This window comes from Dasypus novemcinctus, chromosome 11 (assembly GCF_030445035.2).
Source record: "Dasypus novemcinctus isolate mDasNov1 chromosome 11, mDasNov1.1.hap2, whole genome shotgun sequence".
In the NCBI taxonomy this organism is placed as follows: Eukaryota; Metazoa; Chordata; class Mammalia; order Cingulata; family Dasypodidae; genus Dasypus; species Dasypus novemcinctus.
This window is the reverse complement of record NC_080683.1, coordinates 22,504,740-22,516,972: the sequence shown is the minus strand read 5'-3', so window position 1 is coordinate 22,516,972 and position 12,233 is coordinate 22,504,740. Positions and strand designations below refer to the sequence as shown.

General features: G+C 36.6%; 1 long non-coding RNA gene across 4 annotated transcripts in view; it reads right to left on the bottom strand.

Annotated features, from left to right (window-relative positions):
* LOC139439987 (uncharacterized) overlaps positions 1 to 12,233 on the bottom strand; it is a 388,427-nt gene that overhangs the window by 287,115 nt on the left and 89,079 nt on the right. The window lies entirely within an intron of this gene.

The following is a 12,233-nucleotide window of genomic DNA, read 5'->3' as shown; positions in this document are numbered from 1 at the left end:
AGAGAGGAGGTGGTTGTTCTTATTTCAAAGAAACTATGGAAGCTATATAAGTAACATAGCACAATATTAGAAATAAATAAGTTCCAGAAGACAAACTATTAATCTATTATTAGTGCCATATGAGCATAGAATTGCTTCTGTTTGGATATTCAGTCATTTTGGGATAATAGAAGAACAAAAGTAAAGGCCTACTTACTTAAAATGCACGGAAAACTTAGGGTGTATTAAGTGGGCTGATGTAGATGAAGCAAGAGCAAGAAATAATCGCCAGAATTTTAACCTTTTGAGGTTTCACCCAAATACCCCAATTCTGTTCACCTCTATTTCTTCACTCATTTCAATTTGATATAGGAAAGCATGTTACAAAAGAAAGTCATGCCTCTCACCCATTCTGCATCATATATATGATGGTGCATGCCCCTGGGTGCAAAAACCTGTGCATGTCTTCCCACAAGTTAGAAGAGTAGACACATAATCTCTGATTCCTGAGCGGCAGGGGAGTGGGGGGTGAGGATTAGTCTGTTTCTAAGAAAGGTCCAAATAAGAAAGTAATGAAGGAGTAACTTTTTTTAAGTCCTCTAATTTTAAATTTTGTGATGATTAACTTCATAATATATTATATTTATTTAATAAAGACACATTTCTCCCAAAAAATCTCTGGGTAAACTGACAGTGCATGAAAAGCACCTCTTAGAATGAGGAAGGAGGGCACTCCCTCACATGTGAGTCACCATCCTAAATTCAACCAGCAGGGAGGTGTGGAGAAACGGCCACTCTCATATATAATTTATGGAACCGTAAACCAGTACAAAAATCTGACACTGAATTAATTAGTATCTACTTAGATTAAAAATAAACATACTTGGGACGGAGCCAAGATGGTGTCATAGTAAGGAGCTCCTGGAGTGAGCTCTGAAACAGGGCAGTTGGTGGTCACCCAGAACTACCTAATGCATCTTATGCAGGACCCAGGAGACCAGGGGAGTATCCTGCAACATCCTTGACGGTGTGGAAGGAGGAGACTGCCCATCTGCACAGAGGACTCATGAGTAGAGCACTCCACACCACAGGGGTTGGTGCCCAAGGCATACAAGCTACCTCTGGAGCTGTTCCGTGGTTGGAGTTGAAGTTCCATCTCCCCCAATAAAAACGGAAGGAAAACACGGTGTGGCACCGACTTCAGCTACTGATTAGTGAATTCGGTGGGCTGAAGTAGAATCCTAGGAACAATTAAACTTTGAGCCTTTCCAGGTCAGAGGGAAGCCGGTGGCCACCATTTTGACTCCGCTCCAGGCACTAGGGGAAGCGGCACTGACAGAAAATCGCAGTGCTTGTAAGGACCAGCTTCTTTCCACCCAGGTTGGATTGCTGGTCTAGCCTAAACCACAGTCTCACCTCCTGCAGGGAGGAAGCTGGGGGGACCTGCACCACCTCCCTGGGAAGCTGTAAGCCATGCCACAGAGGCTGGTGCCCTCCTACTCTAGGGATGCAAGATGCCTCAGGAGCTATTCTGTGGCTGGAGCTGAAAGCTCCATTTTCCCACAAGCAGTGGAAGAAGAGACAGATGGCCAGTGACCTCAGCTACTGATTAGTGGACTCAGCTGGCTAAAGTATAATCCTAGAGAGAGCTAGGATCTGAGCATGTCCAAGTGGGAAAGAGTCCTGTAGCTGCCTTCTTGACTCTGCCCCAGGCATGATGGAGAGCCTGGCTGGCTGAAATCCAGTGAAGACAGGGAATGGCTTCTTTCCACCAAGATTGGACTGCAACCCTAGCCTAGGTTCCAGCCCCACCTCCAGCAGAGAGGTAGCTGGTGGGACTTGCACCAGGCTCTCCAGGCAACTGCAAGGGGTGCTCTCCACTGGCAGAGGCTGAATAGTTGGACACCTGGGGCTGCATCCCCTCACCCCAAGAGAATAGGAGAGGAGCTGGGTATCCTCAGCCTGTCCAGGCAATGACAGGAGTTTTCAGCCCACACAGATTTGTTGAGTGCCTTTGAACCCATCTCCACCTCTGTCCCCACACAGGATAGGAGTAGCTGGTATTGCCTCAACCTCTCAGGGCAACAGTTTTGGGCTGTACAAGTCTGACTGTTGGGCACATGTAGCTCCTTCACCATCCCCAAAAGGACAAGAGAAAAACTGTGTTTTCCCAGCCTCTTTGGGTAACTGTAGGTGCTTTTGGCCCACACACCCTGGTCTGGTGGGTACTTGTGTATGCACCCTAACCCCTTAATAGGAAAGAAGGGGGCTGATCTTTCCACAGCCTTTTTGGGCAGACCTCCAGCCTGCATGAACTGGACTATTGGATGCCTATGAATCCACCCTCACCCCCAATAGGATAAGAAGGATTTGGTGTCTCCACAGCCTCTCTTAACAATGAGGAGAAAGGTGGGAGAAACTTCATCAACTCCTGGGGAAATGTTGGCAGCTTCAGTCTCCTTAGCCTATAGCACCAACTACATCCTTGGCTCCTACTACACAAACAGCAAGGGAGAAAAGATAAGAAATCCCTAAACTAAAGGGAGAAACTGCACCTAGAATAAATACATCTAGAAAGCCAGATGCCGAAACACCAGCAAAAAATTACAATCCATACCAAGAAACAGGAAGAGATGGCCCAATTAAAGGAATAAGATAAGCCTGCAGATGACATAAATGTGTTGAGACAACTAATCTTAGATGTTCAAACAAATCTCCTTAATAAATTCAATGAAATGGCTAAAGAGATTAAGGATATTAAGAAGACATTGGATTAGCACAAAGAAGAATTTGAAAGCATATATAGAAAAAGAGCAGATCTTATGGGAATGAAAGGTACAATAAATGAAATTAAAAATACACTGGAGGCATATAACAATAGGTTTGAGGAAGCAGAAGAAAAGATCAGTGAGCTCAAAGGCATGGCCGCTGAAAGTGAACAAACAAAAGAAAAGAATGGAAAAAAACTGAACAGGGTATCAGGGAACTAAATGGCAGCAAAAGACATGCAAACGTATGTGTCATGGGTGTCCCAGAAGGAGAAGAGAAGGGAAAAAGGGCAGAAAGAATATTTGAAGAAATAATGGTGGAAAATTTCCCAACCCTAGTGAAGGACATAGATATGCATGTCCAACAAGCACAACATACTCCCATCTGAATAAATCCATACAGACCAACTCCAAGACACATACTAATCAGAATGTCAAATGTCAGAGAAAGAGAGAATTCTGAGAGCAGCAAGAGAGAAGCAATGCATAATATATAAGGGGTATCCAATAAGATTAAGTGCTGATTTCTCATCAGAAACCATGGAGGCAAGAAGGCAGTGGTATGATATATTTAAGACACTGCAGGAGAAAAACTGCCAGCCAACAATTTTATACCCAGCAAGATTATCTTTTTAAAATGAGGGTGAGATTAGAATATTCACAGATAAACAGAAACTGAGGGAGTTTATAACAAAAAGACCAGCTTTGCAAGAAATACTAAAGGGAGTGTTACAACCTGAAAAGAAAAGACAGGAGAGAGAGGCCTGGAAGAGAGTCTAGAAATGACAGCTATATCAGTAACAGTAACTAAAAGTGTCAAATATAAAATGACAGACAAAATGCAAAGATCAAAATGGATGAAATAAGAACTGCCTTTACAGTAATAACATTGAATGTTAATGGATTAAACTTTCCAATTAAAAGACACAGACTGGCATAATGAATAAGAAAATATAAGCAATCTATATGTTGTCTGCAAGAGACTCATCTTAGACCCAAAGATACCAATAAGTTGAAAGTGAAAAGTTGGAAAAATATATTCCATGCATGCATTAACCAAAAAAAAAAAAAAAAAGCTGGGGTAGCTAACTTATATCAGATGGCACAGACTTTAAAAGCAAAACTGCTATTAGAGACAAGGAAAGACATTACTTATGAATAAAAGGGATGATTCACCAGGAAGAAATAACAATCATAAATATATATGCACCTAACCAGGATGCCCCAAGATACATGAGGCAAACACTGGCAAAACTGAAGGGAGAAATAGACATCTCTACAATAATATTTGGAGACTTCAATACACCATGCTCAGCATTGGACAGAACATCTGGGCAGAAAATCAATAAAGAAACAGAGAACGTGAATAATATGACAAATGGACTAAACCTAATAGACATATACAGAACATTGCACCCCAAAACATCAAGATATACATTCTTTTCAAGTGTTTATGGATATTTCTCCAGGATAGATCATATGTTGGGACACAAAGCAGATCTCAATAAATTCAACAAAATTGAAATTACACAAAGCACTTTCTCTGATCATAATGGAGTAAAGCTGGAAATCAGCAAGTGGCAAATAAAGGGAAAATTCACATATATATGGAGATTAAACAACACACTCTTACATAATCAGTGGGTCAAAGTAGAAATTTCAAGAGAAATCAATAAATATCTCAAGATGAATGACAATGAGAATACAAGATATCAGGACTTATGGGATGCTGTGAAGGCAGTGTTGAGAGGAAAATATAGCCCTCAAAGCATACATTAAAAAAGAAGGAAGAGCTAAAATCAATGACCTAACTGCACAGCTGGAGGAACTAGAAAAAGAGGAGCAAACTAATCCTAAAGCAAGTAAAAGGAAGGAAATAACAAAGATCAGAGCAGAAATAAATGAAATTGAGAACAAAAAAATAATAGAGAAAATTAACAAAACCAAAAGTTGGTTCTTTGAAAAGATTAAGAAAATTGACAAACCCTTAGATAGACTGACTAAGAAAAAGAGAAGATGCAAATAAATGAAATAAAAAATGAAAAGGGGAACATTACTACTGACCCCACAGAAATAAAAGAGATCCTAAGAGAATACTATGAACAACTTTATGATAAAAAACTAGACAATGTAGATGAAATGGAAAAATTCCCAGGAATGTGCAAACAACATACACTGATGCTAGAAGAAATAGAAGACCTCAACAAACCAAACACAAGAAAAGAGACTGAAACAATCAGCAAACAGCTAACCAAAATGAAAACCCCAGGATCATACAGTTTCACAGGTGAGTTCTACCAAGCATTCAAAGAAGAGTTAATACCAATCTTACTCAAGCTCTTCCAAAAAATTGAACAAGAAGGAATGCTATCAAACTCATTTTATGAAGCCAAGATCACCCTAATGCCAAAGTCAGATAAAGATATTATGAAAAAAGAAAATTACAGACCCATTTCTCTAATGAATACAAATGCAAAAATCCTCAATAAAATACTTGTGAATTGAATCCAACAACACATTAAAAGAATTATCCATCATGATCAAGTGGGTTTTATAGAAGGCATGCAAGACTGGTTCAACACAAGAAAATCAATCACCATAATACACCACATTAATAAATCAAAGAAGAAAAATTACATAATCTTATCAATTGATGCAGAAAGGCATTTGACAAAATACAGCATCCTTTCCTGATAAAAATACTACAAAAAAAATAGGAATTGAAGGAAACTTTCTCAACATGATAAAGGCCATGTATGAAAAACCCACAGCTAACATTGTACTCAATGGTGAAAGACTGGAAGTTTTCCCACTGAGATCAGGGACAAGACAAGGATACCCACTGACACTACTGTTGTTCAATATAGTGCCAGCAGTTTTAGCTAGAGTAATCAGGCAAGAAAAAGAAATAAAAGGCATCCAAATTGGAAAAGAGGAATTAAAACTTTCATTTTTCACAGATTATATAATTGTATATCTAGAAAGTCCCAAAAAATCTACAACAAAGCTGCTAGAGCTAATAAATGATTTCAGGAGAGTGTCAGGATACAAGATGAATAAGTAAAAATCAGTGGTGTTTCTATACACTAATAATGCACAATCTGAGGAGGAGTCCGGGAAAAAATTCCATTTACAATAGCAACTAAAAGTATCAAATATTTAACCAAAACTTACCAAGGACGCAAAGCACTTGTATTCAGACTATAATGCATCACCAGAAGAAATTTAGAAAGACCTAAATAATTGGAAGAACATTCCATGCTCATGGGTTGGAAGACTAAATATCATTAAGATGTCAATTCTACCAAAATTGATATACAGATTACATGCAATGCCAATAAAAATTCCACCAGCATTTTTTAAGCAAATGGAAAACATAATTATCAAATTTATCTGGAAGGGTAAGAGGCCCTGAATAGCCAGAAACATCTTCAAAAGGAAAAGGGAAGTTGAAGAACTCTCACTTCCAGACTTTAAATCATATTACTTAGCTACAGTGATAAAAACAGCCTAGTATTGGCATAAAGATAGATAGATACATAAAGCAATGGAACTGAATTGATGGTCCAGAAACAGACTCTCACATCTATGGCCAAGTGATTTTTGACAAGCCTGTCAAGCCCTCCCAGTTGGGGCAGAACAGTTTATTCAACAAATGGTGTTGGCGGAACAGGATAGCCATAGCCAAAAGAAAGAAAGAAGACCCCTACCTCACACCTTACACAAAAATTAACTCAAAATGGATCAAAGACCTACATATAAAGGGAAGTACAATAAAGCTCCTAGAAGAAAATGTAGGGAAACATCTTCAAGACCTGGTGGTAGGTGGTGGATTCTTAAACCTTACACTAAAAGCACGAGCAATGAAAGAAAACAGGGATAAATGGGACCTCCTCAAACTTAAACATTTCTGTGATTCAAAGGACTTCATCAAGAAGATGAAAAGGCAGCACAGTCGATAGGCAATAATATTTGGTAACCACTTATCAGATAAGGGTTTGATTTCCACTCTATATAAAGAGATCATACAACTCAACAGTAAAAGAGCAAGCAATCCAATTAAAAAATGGGCAAAAGATTTAAATAGACATTTCTCCAAACAGTAAATGCAAATGGCCAAAAAGCACATGAAGAAATGTTCTGTATCACTAGCTATTAGGGAAATGCAAATTAAAGCAACAATGAGATATCATCTAACACCACATAGAATGGCCATTATTTTAAAAACCAACAACAAAAAGAGGATGTGGAGAAATAGGAACACTCCTTCACTGTTGGTGGGAGTGTACCATTGTGCAGTCTCTGTGGAAGACAGTTTGGTGGTTCCTCAGGAAGCTAAATATAGAATTACCATATGATCCAGCAATTCTTCTACTAGGAATATATCCAGAAGAACTAAATCTATGACACAAATACACATTTGAACACCAATGTTCATAGTGACACCGTCCACAATTACCAAACAATGGAATCAACCCAAGTGTCCATCACCAATGAATGAATAAACAAAATGTGGTATATATGTATGATGGAATACTATGCTGCAATAAGAAAAAATGAAACTGGGACATATGTGATAACATGGATGAGTCTTGAAGACATTATACTAAGTGAAGTAAGCCAGACACAAAAAGACAAATATTGCCTTGGTCTCATTAATATGAACTAAATACAAATAATGAACACATGGAATTAGAACCTAGAGTATAGGTTATAAGGAGATAAGAGGAGGGTTGAGAAGACCTATAGATGCTTAACGTACATAGAAGTTTTAATTAACTTGACTCTAAAAGCGTGGAGATGGGTAGAGTTGATAGTAACATATTATAGTGAGTAGCAACTGGTTTATAAATGGGATTGTGACTGAAAAAGTTAGTCTGGGAAGGAAACATCAATAGAAAGAAAACTAAAGAATAATTTAGGGAATGAATAGCACAGAGAACCCAGGGGCGGTTGAGAATTGTGGTTAAGGGTACAAATGCAAGAGAGTCCTTCTGTTAGCTAGAGCAGATGTACATCACTATTGCAGGGTGATGGGAATATGGAGAAACATGGGAAAACTACAATTGGTGTGACCTATAGACTGTGCTTAACAGCAATACTATAATATTCTTGCATTAATGACAAGCTATATTGTGTTGATAATGGAGGTGTATGGACAAAGTGTGCCAAGTGGATGCTATGAGCCATGATTGGTGGTAATAGTCTGATGATATTATCTCATAATCTGTAACAAATGTTCTGCCAGGGTGTGGAGTTATACAGGAAATCTACACATCTGTATGATTGTTTTGCAAGTTCACAATATCTGTAACAAAAATACATTTAAAAAAATAGAGTGGGTTGGGGGGAAAATACACCAAATGTAAGATAAGGAATATAGTTGGTAGTAATATTTTGACGATGTTCTTATACAGTTTGTAACAAATGTTTCACACCAATGCAAAGAGTTGGTGGAGGGGTTATGTATCAGATCCCTGTGTGATGTTATATATGTTTATTTTGTTAGTTCACAATCTTTACTATACAGTTATTGTTTGTGTGTGTTCATGTATGAATGACATACTTCAATAAAAAATTTAAAAATTTTAAAAATGTAAAAAAAACCATACTCTTTGACCCGGCACTCTCTTTTTAAGGCATACATACCATATTGAAATACCCACATGCAAAACTCTGTTCCTATAGAAAGATTTTCACTTCAGCACTATTTGCAATTTAGGAAAATTAAAAGCAATCAAAATTTCCCTAAACAGAGAACTGGCTAAGTAAGTTATGAAGGAACCATAAATATGGAACACTATACATTGTAACATATATTTTAAAGAATGAGAAAGATGCACATCCTGATGAGGAGAAATGTCGATTTAAAAATTCTGTTGCTATTACATAATATATATATACACACATCATAGGATCTAGTCTTCCTTTCTCTTCCTTTCCCTTCCCCATTCTTTGTCCCTTCCCCATTCCCTTCCTTCCTTCTTTTCTGTCTTCCCCTCCTTTCCCTCCCTCCCTCCTTTTCTCTCTTTCCCCCACCCACAATCCCTCTTTTCACTTTGTGCATTCTCAGATTTCTACATTTCTATCATAACCGGCAATAATTTACGCTGTCACCAGTAATTTGAAGTATCTGATCCTTTAATTTCATTTTTTAATTTAAAAATTTGAAAACTTGCAGTATAAATATTTCTACACACAAACTGTTTTAAAAGAGAAAACAATAGAAGTGGAAGAAAAATAATAAATGATGTGTTCTCGGTGTTTTAAAGTGTTTTTACTATACTCCTAAGCAGAAGATTTTATTTTAGTGACTATGAAGCTCGAATCCTTACATTTTCAATTAAGCACATAAACATTTTTATTCAGTACATTAAAGAATATGGTAAATAAATATAAATATATACACAGAGCCCACTAATTTGTCTTTTTGTTTCTGTTCTGTGTTTGATTTTAGTGCTTCGGTTTTTTTGGTAAATTCATGCTTTCTTTCTGAAATTTTATATAAAAGAAAATAATTTCCTTCAGTTTCTATCATTTGTGATGTCCCGTATAAGAAAGAGACAAGAGAATACAAGTTTGTTACAAGAATGAGAACAGTTTGTGTGCCTGAAGTATATTTAATATGCAAAATATCTACAAGAGAGTGTGAGACAAACTATACAGCAATTTTTTAAAACTTCTCCCAGCCCCCATAGCCACAGCCTATCAAGAGTGGACTGTTTCTGGAGGCAGCAGCACACCTGCATAGTCTGAAGAATCTCATGGTAAGTGTGAGTGAGATTCATTGCCAGGGTGAGTGTGAATTGGATTCAGGAACCCAACTGCGCTTTTATATATACATACACACACATATACCTATAGAAATACATATACATATGCATATATTACTGAAGATCAGAGAGACCTGTGGAGCAAAATTTCTAAAGAGCAGTATTAGAAAGAAACATCTGATTTGGATGTAGGGTTCCTTAGTGAGAAGGGATTGGCCTAAAGTTGGATTCGGATTACAGGGAACTTTGAAACAGAGTGCAAAATGAATGACTTGGATTTAATGCCATCAGCAAAGATAACACACCCTTGATTCTCAATTCTAGAGCACTACAGTGAAAATTATGTTTTATACAGATGAAAATGGAGGAAAAAATAATTAATGCTTTAAGGTGTCCAGAGAAACAACTGTCCTGCTTTAGGGGTTGCTGTGAATGTTCATGATGTGCTCAGAACTAAGCAGCTGGGCCAGCTCAGTCATGACCTTGCTTTTCCTAAGTAAGAAGGGCACTGCCTGTCCCCTCACTGCTAAGGCACCAGTGATCCCAGGCAATGTCTTATGTTAGACCCCAAAACATTCCATAATACTGGTCATGTGTTATATTCACTACAGATAGATCAACTGGTAGTCATCTGATTTTTTTACTAACAATTTTATTTCAAATTTACAAAAGTAAAATAATAGGAAAAGGCAGCTCAACAAGTTATGGAAACATGACTCCTAAAAAGTTCTCTTTCAGGCACATTTATCTCATCTAATTTCAACTGCTAGCTCAGTTGTTCCTCTAGTGTTCAGAAAGATACACAGATGAACACAGATTAGTTCAATGGCATAGTCAAGATCTCCTCATTAATGAAAAGATGGAGATGAGAAAAAATCTTAATCATATTCATATCTCACAAAACTAAAACCTATATTCTTTTTTTAACCTGTAATATAGTACCAACTTTGTTGTGCTAAAAAGTTACAATGTTATATTTTCCCATGTATCACCACATTCTTAATACCCTGTAGTAAAAGAACATTCTGTACTTATTTTAGCCACAATCCTCATCTACTTTCAAAATCATTGGTATACAAAAATATGTCACTTTAAAGACGGTTTCATGACAGTTAATACTACAGCATTTATTACATTATATTCTACATAAACTTTTTCTTCCTTCACATTTCAAAGAATCTCAATAGTGTAGTATTATAAAATAAATTAAACTGACATAGCAGCATAGACATTGCACTTGTGTGAAGTCAGTGGCCTCCTGTGAAAATAGAATACTTTTGCTCAGCCTTTTCTGAACTTAAAGTTCAAAATTCAAAAGTAGCTTATCACTTAAACATAAAATCTTCCAGAAAGGTAATCCCAAAATATGACCATAGGATGACAAGCTATATATACACACTGTGTTTAGGAATCTATTATATTTCGTAAAGGAAACATTTGTCCTAAGAAGGGAAGTGGCTGGTCTCATAGATAAACCTCTTTTCATACAGAAATCGATGCCATTATTCAATGGTACTGGTACGTGAAAAACTCTACATTTGTTGGTCTCGTAGGTAATCTTGTTATCATATACAAGTTACGTTATTATTCAGATGCCACTGGAGTGTGAAAAATTTTATATTTGTTGGTAAATGTTGCAAATATCAGGAGTTTCTGTAAGCAGATAAAGTAAATTAAATGAAAAATCTGAGGATATTTAGTAGGAAATTTCTCAGATATGTATGTACTTTAAATAAAAGCTGATATATATGAAGGGACTTGACATTTTTTCCATTCTGCAAAATCCAGTTGCATTTAGGTTTCTGGTCTGAGGTTGAGGATCATGGAAATCACCATCTCAAATAGCTACCTTAAGGTATTTAGAATTTCAAATGCTCAGCATAAATTATATTTTATACGCTATTACTTCATTATACCACAGCCTTCTTAGGTGGGATTTATTATCCCCATTTTACATATGAGGAAACTGAGGCTCGAAAATTTTAGATGACTCCCTCATGATTACAGTTAAAAGAAAACAGACCTTATACTAAGGACACAAACTTCCAAAATTCAGAGGCAATGAAATTATGTGCCACTAGATGGAGCAATAGCAATAACATTTAATGACTCAGAAGTAGAAAAAACAGACAAAATTTAGGTTGGGGTTAGAGAATAGGTAGTTGATGCTAAATTTGTACAGAATTCCTATTTAGGTTGACTGTAAAGGTCTGAAAAGAGATGGTGGTGATAGTAGAACATAATTGTGAGTAATTAACAGCACTGAATTATGTAGGTGAACGTGGTTAATAGGGGAAACTTTAGGTTGTATATGTTACCAGAATAAAAATTAAATGATAAAGCATAGGACTGTATAATACAGTGAACCCTATTGTAGAAGCTGGGCTATATTTAATGGCACTATTATAAAAATGTTCAGTTATAACAAATATACGGCACAAATACAAGGTGTTAAAATAGGGTGGTATATGAAAAAAATACACCTAATGTAAACTACGAATGATAAAAGTATTTTAATAATTTTTCATCAACTGTAACAAAAGTAATTATTGTTTTAAAAATTATTATGATTACTTAAAAAGTGCTATCATCAATTGTAACAAATGTTCCATACCAATGCAAGGTGGTGGTGGTGGGGTGGTATATGGGAATCCTGTAATTTAAGCATGATTGGTCTGTAAACTCACAACATCTCTAATTTTTTTTATTTAGA